The sequence below is a fragment of the Cryptomeria japonica genome, chromosome 2 (genome assembly GCF_030272615.1).
Source record: "Cryptomeria japonica chromosome 2, Sugi_1.0, whole genome shotgun sequence".
Lineage (NCBI taxonomy): Eukaryota > Viridiplantae > Streptophyta > Pinopsida > Cupressales > Cupressaceae > Cryptomeria > Cryptomeria japonica.
In genome coordinates, this window is record NC_081406.1 from 551,389,435 (window position 1) to 551,403,114 (window position 13,680).

Genomic DNA, 13,680 nt, shown 5'->3' on the forward strand with positions numbered 1-13,680 from the left:
CTACAGGTGATAGTGCAGCAGCTGCAAGCACAGTTATTAGCACATCAACATCAGATTACACAGCTGAACACCGAGTGTGACACTGAGATAGAGCGGCAGGGTCGAGTAGAGGAGCTCGCAGCGAGCGTGCAGAGAATGGAAACAGGTGGTCCGATGAGAGACACCTTGAGAGAGCTAGCTTTGAGAGCCCAGGAGGTGGAGTACTACCGTCGACACTATGAGGCTATAGTGCCTAGGGAGCGCCGAGTACAGAGTTTTACGCAGTCGAGATCGAGTTGATCTCGAGAGACTAGATCGTGGTCAGAGAGTAGAGGCGTGACAGGGCCATCAAGACATGATCCACCTGGAGATCAAGGGGCTGGGACTTCTACGACGAGACCATCTCCTTCAGGAGATAGTCATACTTGAGAGACGATGTCTCCATTTGTATTTTTGATCATTGGTTTTGTTGTACGGGGCACAGACATGACAGATATTGTACATTTTGATCATTTTTGATACATATATATGACACCATTTTCTTTGATCATGTGATGTGTTATGGATGCATGCTTTCTATATTCTTGTGCTTATTTTATGATGATGCAATGCTTAGATAGATGTTATGATGAAGTGAAATGTATGATTGTAAATGTATGATGTTTATGAGATGTATCTTGAAAATGAGATGTATGATTTGATATGCTGTGAGATGTATCTTGAAAATGAGATGCATGATGAAGTGAAATGCAATGATGTAAATGTATGATGTTCATGAGATGTATGATTTGATATGCTGTGAGATGTATCATGAAAATGAGATGTATGATTTAATGTGCAACTAATTGTAAAATGATATGCAACTAATTGTTTTTGGAGCATCCTCATTCTGCATTTGTCATCCAATATAACCACATGTTATTTGCTTTCGATATAAGTATCATCATTGAGCATGGATTGATCTTTGGATATGTTGAAAATTTATACAAGCATAATGGTATAATTGAACCATGATAACCTAAGAAAAATTTACATGATATTTGATTTTGCAAGATAGCACAAGCGTCAAGGTATAATTGAACCAGGACAACCAGAGTGCGGATTGCATATAAATAGACAAGATTAAACCATTTGTATGCGTAAAGTGGAATCATGTCTTCGGTGATATGTTGTGAATCACGTCTCGAGACAAATATCTACACAGTACAAATGATCGCCTCATAGACAGAAGACTAAGAAAATATTGGAGTTTCTCGATGTTCTCTAGCTTGGAAGCATTGTTGAGAAAATTTAGAGAATCCAATAATTCAAAAAGTTTAAATGCAAAAATAGTCAAGACTTTATGCAAAATGCAACATTTGGTACTTCAGAAAATCATCCATCGTATTTCTCTTGTGAATCTTTTATCAATCGATGTTTTTATTTGGGTTTGTGTAAGTTTTTGTTTGTTGGACATGGTGCTCTGAGTTTTGGAAATAGTCTTGACGGTTTGAACATGCTTGTAAGTTTTGATGATTATTGTCCCTAGCAAAGTGTACCTCTCGATGCAAGTATATACAGTGATTACCAAGCCATGGTAAAATGTGGTGAAAAGATAGATGGATAAATCAGGATAGTGACTACGTTAAGTATATCCTGAATGGATATTTGCTAAGTGTCGGGCGATGGTCGATAGTGTTTTACTACGGAGATAAGGATGTGGATATAGATAAAGGCGCTGTCCTTTCACAATAGCGCCTGTTACCAAGTTTTCACCAGTTGCTTTTATTATACCTTTTTATTTGCTTTTCCTTGATTTTTTGATTTTTCTGATTGTTTTTGACTTTTTCTGTGCATTATACTACTCAAGTGTAGTATTTCTTTAGATGAATGTTGTTAGTTGGTTCGTCAAGCACATCTCCTTCTGAAGTTGTTAGCTGATAAGCACCTGATCCATAGACTGAAATGATGGCATAGGGACCTAACTAGTTAGGTTCAAATTTCCCTTTCTTTTCTCGATCTTGCTGATTTCTTGGATTTTCCTTGAGGACTAGGTCACCAACTTTGAAATTTCGGGGAATGACCTTGTGATTGTAGCTTCTACACATGCATTGCTAATATGCTTTGAGATGAGTGTAAGCATGTTGATGTCTTTCATCTAATAGTTCCAGTTCTTGTAGTCAGTTGACTCGATACTCTTCATCTGGGATTAAGTCTTTTAGAGGGACTCTGAGAGATGAAATTTCTACCTCCAGGGGTAAAATAGCTTCTGATCCATAGACCAATGAGAAAAGTGTTGCTCCTGTAGGTGTGTGGATGCTAGTTTTGTATGCCCAAAGTGCTGGATTGAGTTGTACATGCCAATCTTTGTCTGCATCATTCACTATTTTCTTTAGTATTTTTAGTATTGTCTTGTTGGATGCTTCTGCTTGACCATTCCCCTGTGGGTAGTATGGTGTAGAGAACCGATGTTGTATTTTGAATTGTTCACATAGTTCATAAACATCTTGGTTTTTGAAAGGTCGTCCATTATCAGTGATGATGGAACTTGGAATACCATATCTCCAAATCAGATAGTTTAGGATAAAAGAGGCCATTTGTTTTCCAATCACTGTGGTCATAGGGACTGCTTCTATCCACTTGGTAAAGTATTTTGTTGCAGTTATAATGAACTTGTGTCCATGTAAAGATGAAGGATGAATTTTGCCGACCAAGTCGAGTCCCCACTGACAAAAGGGCCAGGATGTTGTAAATGGCTGCAGTTCCTGTGTTGGTGCATGTATCATATTGCCATGGATCTGGCATTTAGGACACTTTTTGGCAAAATGATAAGAATCTTTTTCCATTGTCGGCCGGTAATATCCCATTCTTCGAATCTTTTTAGCAAGAGTAGTCCCACTTGAATGTGTGCCACACATACCTTCGTGAAGCTCGTGTAAAGTGGAATCAGTTTCATTACAATCAAGGCAACGAAGAAGAGTACCATCTAGACCTCGACGGTACAAAGTATCAGTAGTAAGGGTATAATGGGCGGCTTGTCGGATAAAATTACATTTTTGGTTTCGAGATAGGTCAATGGGTAGGATGTTGTTCTTTAGATAATCATATATCGGTCCATACAAAGGAGAATCCGAACCAGTCAAGGCATAGATAACTTGGGATTCGGAGTGGTCATAGGCTGGGGAGAATAGTTGCTCTACCAGAAACTCGTAATGACTCTGTTGCTCTAGAATCTGTAGTAATGAAGCGATAGTATCCATTGCATCGGCTGCTTTGTTGTTTAACCTTGGTATTTTCTCGAAGGTGATGTGTACAAAATATTATTTGAAGTCATCCACCATTGGTTTGTAGGGTAGTAGCTTGTCATCTTTTGTCTGATAGTCATTGTTGATTTGATAGACGACTAGTTGTGAATCTCCGTAGACTTTTAATTCCGTGATTTTTCATTCTACGACCATTTTGATGCCTATAACCAATGCCTCATATTCAGCCACATTATTTGTGCATGGAAACATCACCCTATATGATCTTGGTATAGTGTGTCCTTCAAGAGTGATAAATAGAATGCCAGCACCTGAACCATGTTGTGTGTAGGATCCGTCAAAGTCTAGGGTCCATTGCTTGGTAGAAATAGCAAGAACGTCTCTGTCTGAAAATTCAATCTCCATAGTTTGTTTTCTTGGTAGTGGTTCTTTAGCTAGTTGATCTACAATTGATTGTCCTTTGATAGCTCTTCATTCTGTGTAGTGGATATCAAATTCACTGAGAATTATGAACCATTTAGCCAATCGGCCTGTAAGAGCTGCCTTGCTAAGTAGATATTTGAGAGGATCAATTTTTGCCACCAGCTTAATTGTGTGTGCTAGCATATAATGTTGGAACTTTTGAGAAGTGAAGACTACTGTTAGACAAGCCTTCTCAATGAATGTATAGTTGAGTTCATAGCCATTCAATGTCCTGTTGATGTAGTATATGGCTTGTTCCTTTCCTTGTTGATCTTCTTGTGCCAATATTGCCCCCAGTGATATATCTGTTGTTGAAATGTATAAAATGAGTGGCTTTCCTGCTATTGGTGGTACTAGAACTGGTGGGTTTATTAGATACTGCTTGATTTGATAAAAAGATTCTGCACACTTGGCTTCCCATCTAAAAGGTACATTCTCATGTAGCAAGTGATTGAATGGTAGACTTTTATCAGCTAGTTGAGCGATGAATCACCTGATTGATTGAAGTCGTCCTTGTAGAGATTGAAGCTGACTGATATTATTTGGTGGGGGCATCTCCATAATGGCTTGTACCTTTGCTGGATCCACTTCAATACCTTTAGCTAAGACTATGTAGCCTAGTAACTTGCTTGATGTAACCTCAAAAACACACTTCTTAGGGTTGAGCCTGACTTGGAATTTTTCCAATCGATCAAAAATCTTTTTTAGGATGCTAAGGTGTTCTGCTTTGGTGAAGGATTTAGCTAGTAAATCATCCACATAGTCTTCCATGAAGGTATGCATCATGTCATGAAAGATTGTTGTCATTGCTCGTTGATAAGTAGCTCCTGCGTTCTTTAAGCCAAAAGGCATAACATTCCAACAGTACGTTACCCAAGGACAGGTAAATGATGTTCTATCTTGATCTTCTAGGGCTATTTTTATTTGATTATAGCCTAAAAAACCGTCCATTAGTGAGAGCATTGCATGGCCCGCCGTGAGATCTACAATTATGTCGATACTGGGCAAAGGAAAGTCATCCTTTGGACAGGCTTTGTTGACATCTCTAAAATCAGTGCAGATTTTGATATTGCCATCTGGTTTTGATATTGGTACTATGTTGGAAATCCATTCTGCATAGTCGATGGGTTGAATGAATCCGACATCTAATAGTTTCTTTAGTTCATCTTTGACCATGAGTGCCACCTGTGGATTCATCTTTCGTAGTTTTTGCTTGACTGGCTTAACTCCTGGAGAGATGGACAAGTGATGCATGATTAAGTGTGGATCAATTCCGAGCATATCTGCGTATGATCAAGCAAAGTTAATTTGCTTTTCTTTAAAAAAAATGATAAATGCTGATCTTTCCTCCTCTGTTAGAGATTTTGCCAGGTGTATGTTTTTGGCTACTTCTGTAGTACCAATGTTGATTGATTGAGTGGGCTCAATCAATATGGGTGATCGCTCATGAAAATGTTCAGGAAGAGTGTCAAGTCTCCCATCTTTAGGTGCCTTAAAAAGGTTCACCCTCAGATGCATCCTTTATTTTTACTTTTTTGTGATCTAGAGCTGCCATTGACTGGTTTTCAGCATCAGATCTTTTATTTGGTTCATTTTTGAGACCGAGAGACTTGGCACTCCCTTGGTTGTAGACATCGTTACTTTGTTCACTGGAAGAGCCTATTTTCGGGTTAACAATACATAGGTAGTGGATAATAGATTCATCATCTGGGAAAATTGGTATATCATGTATTCCGGGTTCATCCCAGTCAATGAGGTCGGGAAAGATAAGTGGTAAGGAATCATTTGGTGGATCAAGTTCTGCTACTGTAAGTGTCAAGATAGAGATTTCATCATGATTGGTTCAGGTGTTAAAGAAGTTTAGGATTCCATCAAGGTCTTCGATGGTATCATCCTCCGTATAGACTTGTTCATAATGTTTCTACTCGCTTTCCTTAGTGTCATAGATATTTTGTGGTCCAAATTCAGGTATTCTAATTTTTGCGTTATGCTCTTCTTGAGAAAGGGACATGGAACTAGTATTTTCAATGGTATCTTTAGTAGCATTTGAGCAACTACCCCATTCATATTCATTGGAATCAGTCTTGGAGTTATCATCCCAAATCTTTTCAGTGTCGTAAACAAGTATGTTGTGTGGCGAAAATAGATCTTTAATAATTGATACCAGTTTGATAGTTTTCATTGATTCTGTTTCGGATCCTACTTCCACCTTTTGTATTTGCTCATATATTGTTCCTTCCTAGGGAGGAATAATGATATCAGGAGGTAGTTCTACTTTTTTGGATATTGGTGCTTGAATATAAGCTACTGCTGCAGATATGGCCTTCTTGTGAATGAGGAATTTCTCCTGATGTTGCTTTTGTTCTTGACGTTCACGGTCCTTGCGGATTATCTCTGCTGACTCAAATAGTGCTTCTTGTCAGGATTCTTCTTTGTACTTCTTCTTTGCTTTCCATTGAGGTTTTGGATTCTTGTGTGGTATCGTTCTTGGTAGGAAAGTGAGTTTACAGCCCAATCCTGTTTTGTCCCTACTGAGCTATGAAGGAAGGTATATTGGTTCAGTGACTCCTTCTTTGCGTTTTCCAGTAGATCATTTACCATTATATCCCATTTGTTGCATGATTAAGTAGCCCTTTCCATATAGGTGTGTTGGTAGAACTATTTCCAGAGCAGCTGCTCTGCTATCTTCTTCCTCGTCTTTGTATAACCAACTAAGGATGTCCTTTTCCTCTGATTCATGTGCTAGAGTGCCGAGTTGCATGAAGGTACCATCAAATTTGGTGATGGGCTGAGTTACCTGATGTGTTGATGTTGTAGGTAATCCATGAGATCTGGGTGATGTTGGTAAGTTAGCCAAACACATGGGTTCCAAAGAGTATTCCCCCATGCCTTGTTCTCTGATTTGCATTTTCTGCTTGAAATCTCCAGGTAATGATTCAAACTTTACCTTCTGTAGATCTGATGTTGAGGATTTTTGTTTTTCCCTATTATGAGGAACCAAACTGTCTTGGGCTGCCCCCATTGCATTACAATATTGAAATGGATTGTGATCAGCAGATATAGAGACCTCTTGTCCGTTATAGGGAAATTTGACACACTGGTGATACGTAGAAGGCAATGCTTGCATTTCATGTATCCAAGGTCGACCTAATAAAATATTGTATGTGAGGTCTATGTCTAAGACCTGACACATAGTATCTCTTTGTATGGGGCCAACTTGAATTGGTAATAATATTGTCCCTTTAGAGGATCTTTCCTCATCATCATATGCCTTTATAGTAATTTTTTTGCGTGGATCAATAGACTCCTCTGAGAAGCCTAATGCACGGATAAGTTTTAAGGTACACATATTAAATCCAGCTCCTCCATCTATCAATACTCGTTTTACTCAGTGTTTATAGACGATGACTTCAATATGGAGAAGAGTGTTATGCAGATGACTTAAGGAAGTATTATCATGCTCTAAGAAGGTGAGATTATGAGGCCCTGTCATATGAGCGACCATGGCTTGGAATTTGTTAGCATCTAGATCTTGAAGTACATTGGTTTCCAACAACGCTTGTTCCAATATGTCTTTGTGTTTTGGCGAAAGTTTCAGCAACTCTAGTATAGATATTTGAGCAAGTGTTTTGTGCAGTTGGCTGACTAAATCATATTGGATTTTTGGTATAGTGTTTGTTGTTGGTGTGTGGCCCATCAAGACATATTTCCAAGCTCTGGTTGTTACATTGATAGATTCATGATTATGCTGGTCTCGGATTGTGGTGACATTTACATGATTGTCTACAGCTGATATGTGATTGATGGTGTTATTGTAGATGTGATTGATACGAGCTCCATGTGTATCATTTGAGGTTGAAGCTCCATCTTTGTTGTAGTTTGGAAGAGGATTTTTAAAGGCTCCATGGTCACCATTTGTCTTGAGACCATCCACTGTTAAATCACCTCTATAAATCATGTCTTGAACAATGTTTTTCAATCTCATGCAATCGTTCATTTGATGACCTTTGTTGCGATGAAAATCACAAAAGTGTGAGTCATTCCACCAAGGTGGTTTGATTTGTGGTTCATAGTTGTTGATTGCGGGCAAAGAGATAATCATGTTTGCGAGGAGTTCTCTGAATGTTGACTCCAGTGATTGTCCTAGTGGTGTGAAGACACACTTTTGGAAATTGTTGGTGCCAACTCGTGAACTGTTATTAGGTCCTCAATTTGTGGTAATGTTTTGAGTATTGTTTGTGTTGTTTGTGTTGGGTTGACCTTGATTGGTATTCGATGTGTATGTGTTAGCGTCCAGGTTAGCACCTTTGGAGTTCTTTGTAGCTTGAGGATTTCCTGATAATGCGAGCACTGGTTGTTTAGATTTCAGATCATGTGATTCATTGCCTCCTTCGTTTCCATTGTTTTTGTTTCGAGTCCAGAATCTAGATTTGTCTAAGTTGTTGTTATTTTGGTTATTGTAGTTTGATGAACCTGTTCCTTCTTTGAATAATTTTAGCGTTCCTTTCTTGACACATGCTTCTTCTACTTGAATGTCGTTTTCAATCAGTTTAGCGAAAGACGGTATGCATTGGAGTTTGAACATGTAAATCATCTCACCATTCAAGTTGTCGATGAAAATTTCCATTTTCTCTTTTTTCGGAAATATCTCGAGGATATCGTGAAACCATGCGTCGCCAACGTTGAAGGAATACCATGAATGTTTCATTGTTTTTCTGTTTGGTGTTACAGACGTCTGGCATGGTTATAGCATGTTGAATGTTATAGGAATATTGAGTGATGAATTTGTTGACTAGTTTGTCAAATTATCTGACAGAGGTGTGATTTTGGATAACCATTCCATTGTTTGTCCTCCCAAACTTCTTGGGAATAACCTCATCAGATAGGTGTCGTCATGAGCAAATTCAAGACTCATGGTACAAAATTCTCTAACGTGATTGCGGGGATCCCTTTTCCCATCGTATTTGTCAAATTTAGGTACGTCTGAATTTGGAGGAAAAGGGATCATGTGCAAGCTTCTGTCAAATGGATACGGACAAATTTCATTTAGTGAGTACTGTACTGTGGTCCCTTGTTGCATATCTTGCATTTGTCTTTGTAGCATTTGCATTTGTTGAGTAAGCGCAACCAAAGGTGCATTGTTTTGCCGAGGGAAGAGTTCTTCCCTTGCATTAATCCTAGGTTGAAGTGGTGTATGGAACGGTATGTTTTGCCCGGGGATGTGTTGTTCAGGAATTTCTTGCTCAGGGTCACATCCATCTTCTTCTCTTTGTCTTTCTTGATATTCGTAATTTTGAGATCTTGTTCGAAAAATGTCTGGGTCAAGGTCCTCAGGAATTTTAACTCCTTTGCTTGTGAGCATGAGCAAGTATTTTTCCTTGTCATTTTCCATGAATCTTTCCACAAGTTTTTGGAACGAAGCACTTCCTTGGCATTCCTAAAGAAGTTCCTCAGAAATTTCAGTATCCTCTAGGTGTGGACCTTCAAAAGGATTTGATAACCTCTTATTCATATTGGATTCTGCTTGTGCCTCGCTTTGTTTGTTTTGTTGAGAGCGAGTAACAGACAGTTTAGTAGAAGCTTTCTGTGATAAAGGGGACAAAATCTTCTTCGATATGTTGCTCGGGGGTTGGTGGTTCAAATCGAGGTGTGTTGTGAGTGATGCACTCATCGGGAAAGAATGTCGGATTGATCTTTCCTCCATGGTTTATGATTTGACTAAATGCGGATTTTTGACAATATGCCCCAGTCTTCCAAGGCTCCTTGTCAAATTCGCTGGATTTGTTCTGGATATAAAGTTTGACGTGATGAAGGAATGTTCGATGAGATTTGAAGAGTTAATGATTGATGTATAAAAATTTATTTCTTTTGACAAATTTGGAAAAACTTGGTTGTTGTTTCTTCAACGTGGTGTTACAATAAATATTCTTTCTTCTCAGAATATGGGGATTAGTCATGCATAAGTGATTTAATGATTTCCTTTGAATTGTTTTGGATTTAATTGATCTTGTTTTGAAAACTCAAGTTTTACTTTATCAAAGTGAAGGTTTAGATGCCCCCTCACGACAAAGCGTGTCAAATGATATGGATAAAGTCTCCTGATATAGAAACTTGATTTAACAACCTGAGATTTTGAACAAGTGTTTTTGAGATATAATCCGTGAGATAATAAAGGACCTATTTGTCATTTGCGATGATGTTTCCTGATTTTGATAGGATAGATATGTTTATCGTGTGATCAATTTTGGATTTTGGACAACTTTTGTTTTGACACGAAATTTGCTCAAGAAATAGTTTTTAAAGCTCTGTTTTTGATACTCTGGTTTGACGAAAATGAAGCTGATGAAAGGATGTTCCCAAAAATGCTTTCTAAATTTTCAAAATTTTCCACTATTTTGCCCCCTATTTTTCTGGGTTTGATCACGCGCTAAAACAAAGACTAAATGTGCTACAGAAATTTCTTGATGCGCTAAGGGAAAGACCCCACGCGCTAGGCTGCCCCAGTCTACGCGCTAATTGGTTAAGACTGTTAAAATTTGTTTTCTATTTTTTCCTAAAAGATCATGCGTTAGCATGGGCCTTCCATGCGCTAACTGATAAACTTGATGTGCTAGAGATTGACTCCCACACGCTAATCTAATGCTTTGATGTGCTAGACTATTTTTCGGATGCGCTAACTGTTTTAACGCTGTTTTTAAATTTTGGTAAAGCGCTATTGTTAAAATTGGACGCACTAAAGTGAAGGTTTGATGCGCTAAAAGATGTATGACACCCGCTAAGAAGTTGCTCTCATGCGCTAGACTGCCCTGATATTTTCTTTTGTTTGGTTGTTGCAATTTTTTAAATTTGTTTTAAGTTTTTCAATACTGATAGATGATTTTCTGAAGTAATAAATGCAAACACAGCACCAAAGAGACAACCATTTTGCTTAATCTAACAATAAGTGTATGTTCTGCGAGGATGTGTTCAAATCCCCAATGTTTTAACAGGTTTGGATACAAATAATACACTTCAGAAAGACTCTTTATTCAAGGGTCATAAATAATACCATAGCCCACTAGTCTCGATACTCCGTCAGCTCAAACAGTCATGTCACCCCCTAGGGAGCGCCCATTTTTTTGTTTTTTGCCAAAAATTAACCCAAAGTGAATTGCTTCACAATTGAGTAGTTATCTTGGGAGATATATGGTGAGTGATCTTGGGGGCGGATTCTTCCCCACCCTTGCACTATGATATTACAAATGTTTGGTTACTAACTCAGCTCAAGGTTTCTACTTCTAACGTTCGTAATCAGGCTTCCTGTTCGGCCGTCAATGATAAACTCCCTTAGGAGGCTTCCCAACCTTTAGAACAAAGGCTTTATGTATCTCAAAAATACTGGGGGAAGGCTAATCGTTGCACGCAACCGTTGAAAAGGACTTTCGTCACTTTCCACTATTGATTATAGTGGGTTGGAACACTTGGCGTTAAAGTCGTTTCCCACTTAGGTCATTCCCTTCACACCGGCCATAAATGGCTTTAAGAGTTGATTTCAACCCCTCGAGAAGGTAGGCCTGCTAAAGGTTTTTATTACTTGAAATACTGAAAGCATAAGAGTGGTTTGGTTTTTTGGTCACCCAGTTAAGGGGAGAGCATATACCTTCCACTTTCGAGACAAGGCAAACAAAGTTCTTTTTACCTTTAAAGTCAATGATCTTCTAAGATCTATATGGAGATGTTGCCCCACAAAACATGGTGTTCTTTTTATTTCCTTAAAGCAATGATTATCTAATCTAGCAAAAGAACCTGGTCAACAAAGCAAAACTTTGATTTGGTCAACAAAAGAAAATCGGAAAAGGGGAAGAACTTCCCTTTTTGATTGTAAACAAAAACTTTTAAGTATGGTTCTTTTCCTTGCAAAATTTTAAAATGAATCCTTTTATACACCAAAGGATGGTGAGGTTCTTTTTAAAGCTACTTTTGCAAAAAGGAAAGTTTGTTTTGTTCTTTTCATAGCCCAAAATAAAGTTTTTCTCCTATGAAAGCAAGAAATTTTTTGATTGTGGTTCTTTTTACAGCCCAAAAATAAACTGAGTTCAATTTTATCCAAACAGAAGTAGAAGAATCCCAAGCTTTAACTAACTTAAACTAAGTTAGTAAAAAAATAAAATTCTTTGCAATTTTGTTAATAAAATCTAAGCTCCCCCTGCAAGAAAATGTTAGAACCCTACAAAAGTCAGTCAAACTATTAGAACATTATTGGTTTGGTTACAAATTTGGATTTTATCTTGGTCTGTGATGCGCTACAGAACAAACTGTACGCGCTACAATATGGCAGTGATGCGCTACAAGATGACAGTGATGCGCCAAGTTGTTCTCAATATGCGCTAAGTTGATTTCCGGATGTGCTGCTCTGTTTTTCTCTCGCGCTGAGACCTACAGGAAAATATTAGTGGGATGATGCGCTATAGTAAAGACCTGACATGCTACAAAATGGACCCAACGTGCTGAACAATAAGCGAGATGCGCTAGGCTATTAACCAGATGAGCTAGGGAATGTTTCCCATGCGCTGATTCTTAATTCCCACGTACTTGCAAAAGAGGTTAAATTCAAAAACCGATTTGATATATGGGGTCATGCCCCATGGTGGGCGCCATAAATGTATGCAGGAAAAGCAGGTCAATAGAACTTGAAATGTGAAAAATGAAGCCTAAGGAGTCTTGCTCACACACCCACATGACTTCTTGGTGCAAGCTATGGAGTCATGAAGTATGGCTTAGCTTCCCAAGGTTGGTTCCATGGTTCTCTATCTCACAAGGTCCCTCAAACCAATTTCTTTGCTCTCAGATCACTGAGCAAAGTGGTTTAGAGACGACAAATGCAAGAACGAGGGATGCTTTGGTTGATTTTAAGATGAAATGCATCCTAAGCTATGCATGATCCTATAAATGCAATAAACTAGATTATAAGATGACAAGATTAGTAACAAGACTATCCTAGCATGATATACTAATCTATGATTAAGCTAAATGATAAGGAAAATACTCTAAACATGCATATTTAGATTAATTCCTATTGAAAAGAGAGGCTAAATGATGAGCAAAAATGATATATTAAAGCTTGGATGGATTTTAGTATAAGTATGATGCTAAAGACTTGGATGATTCAAAATGGAGGATGGAGAGCTCTATTTATAGCAAAAATAGGGCAATGAATGGTCAGGATTGAAAGAGATAATCAAGGGTTAAGTTTGAAAGTTGGGAATCCATGTTTGCAATTGGCACCAATGAAATGGTGACAAATGTCAACATAAGACTGGTTGAGAGAAGATGTAAGAAGCATTAAATGCTTGAGAAGACACCATGGTTATCTTAGGGGGTAAGGGTTATGGTTAAGTTAGGATTACCCATTGGATAAAGCTTTTACCCAAAGGATAAACTCTTGTCCAAAGGATTAAGGATAACCATGGTCAAAGCAATAAATGCTTGATGAGACCCTTGGGTTACATGGAGATTGAGTTTAGGGAAATTCTTTAATCATGCCAAAAGATTGAGTTAACCATTAATGGTTTGGTAGACTTCCAAAGTTAAGTGGTTGAAGCCTTTAAGGGTTTTCAAAGACTTTGAGGGTTTGAGAAGTGACTTCCCTTTGCTTAGGGATGTGACAATATTTAGAATATGGGTTAGGTTAATTTAGAAGTGATTAGAAGAGTCTAGAAGGGGGGTTAGGAATAGGGTTTAGGAAGCAAGTGGGAGATGTAGGATTTTGCAAGTGGATGAAGGGATAATAGGATTTAATTGAATAAAATGAATTTAATTCAATTTGGTTGTAATTGGAGAAATTAAATAAATTAGATTTATTCAATTTAGGATAAACTATTTAATTAAATTTGAATTTAATCAAAAAATGGATAGGGGATTTAATAAGATAAAATGATTTATCCTATTAAATGGTAAAAGAGGTCTAATGAATTTAATTAAATAAATGGAGTAATTTACTTAATTAAATAGAGGAATG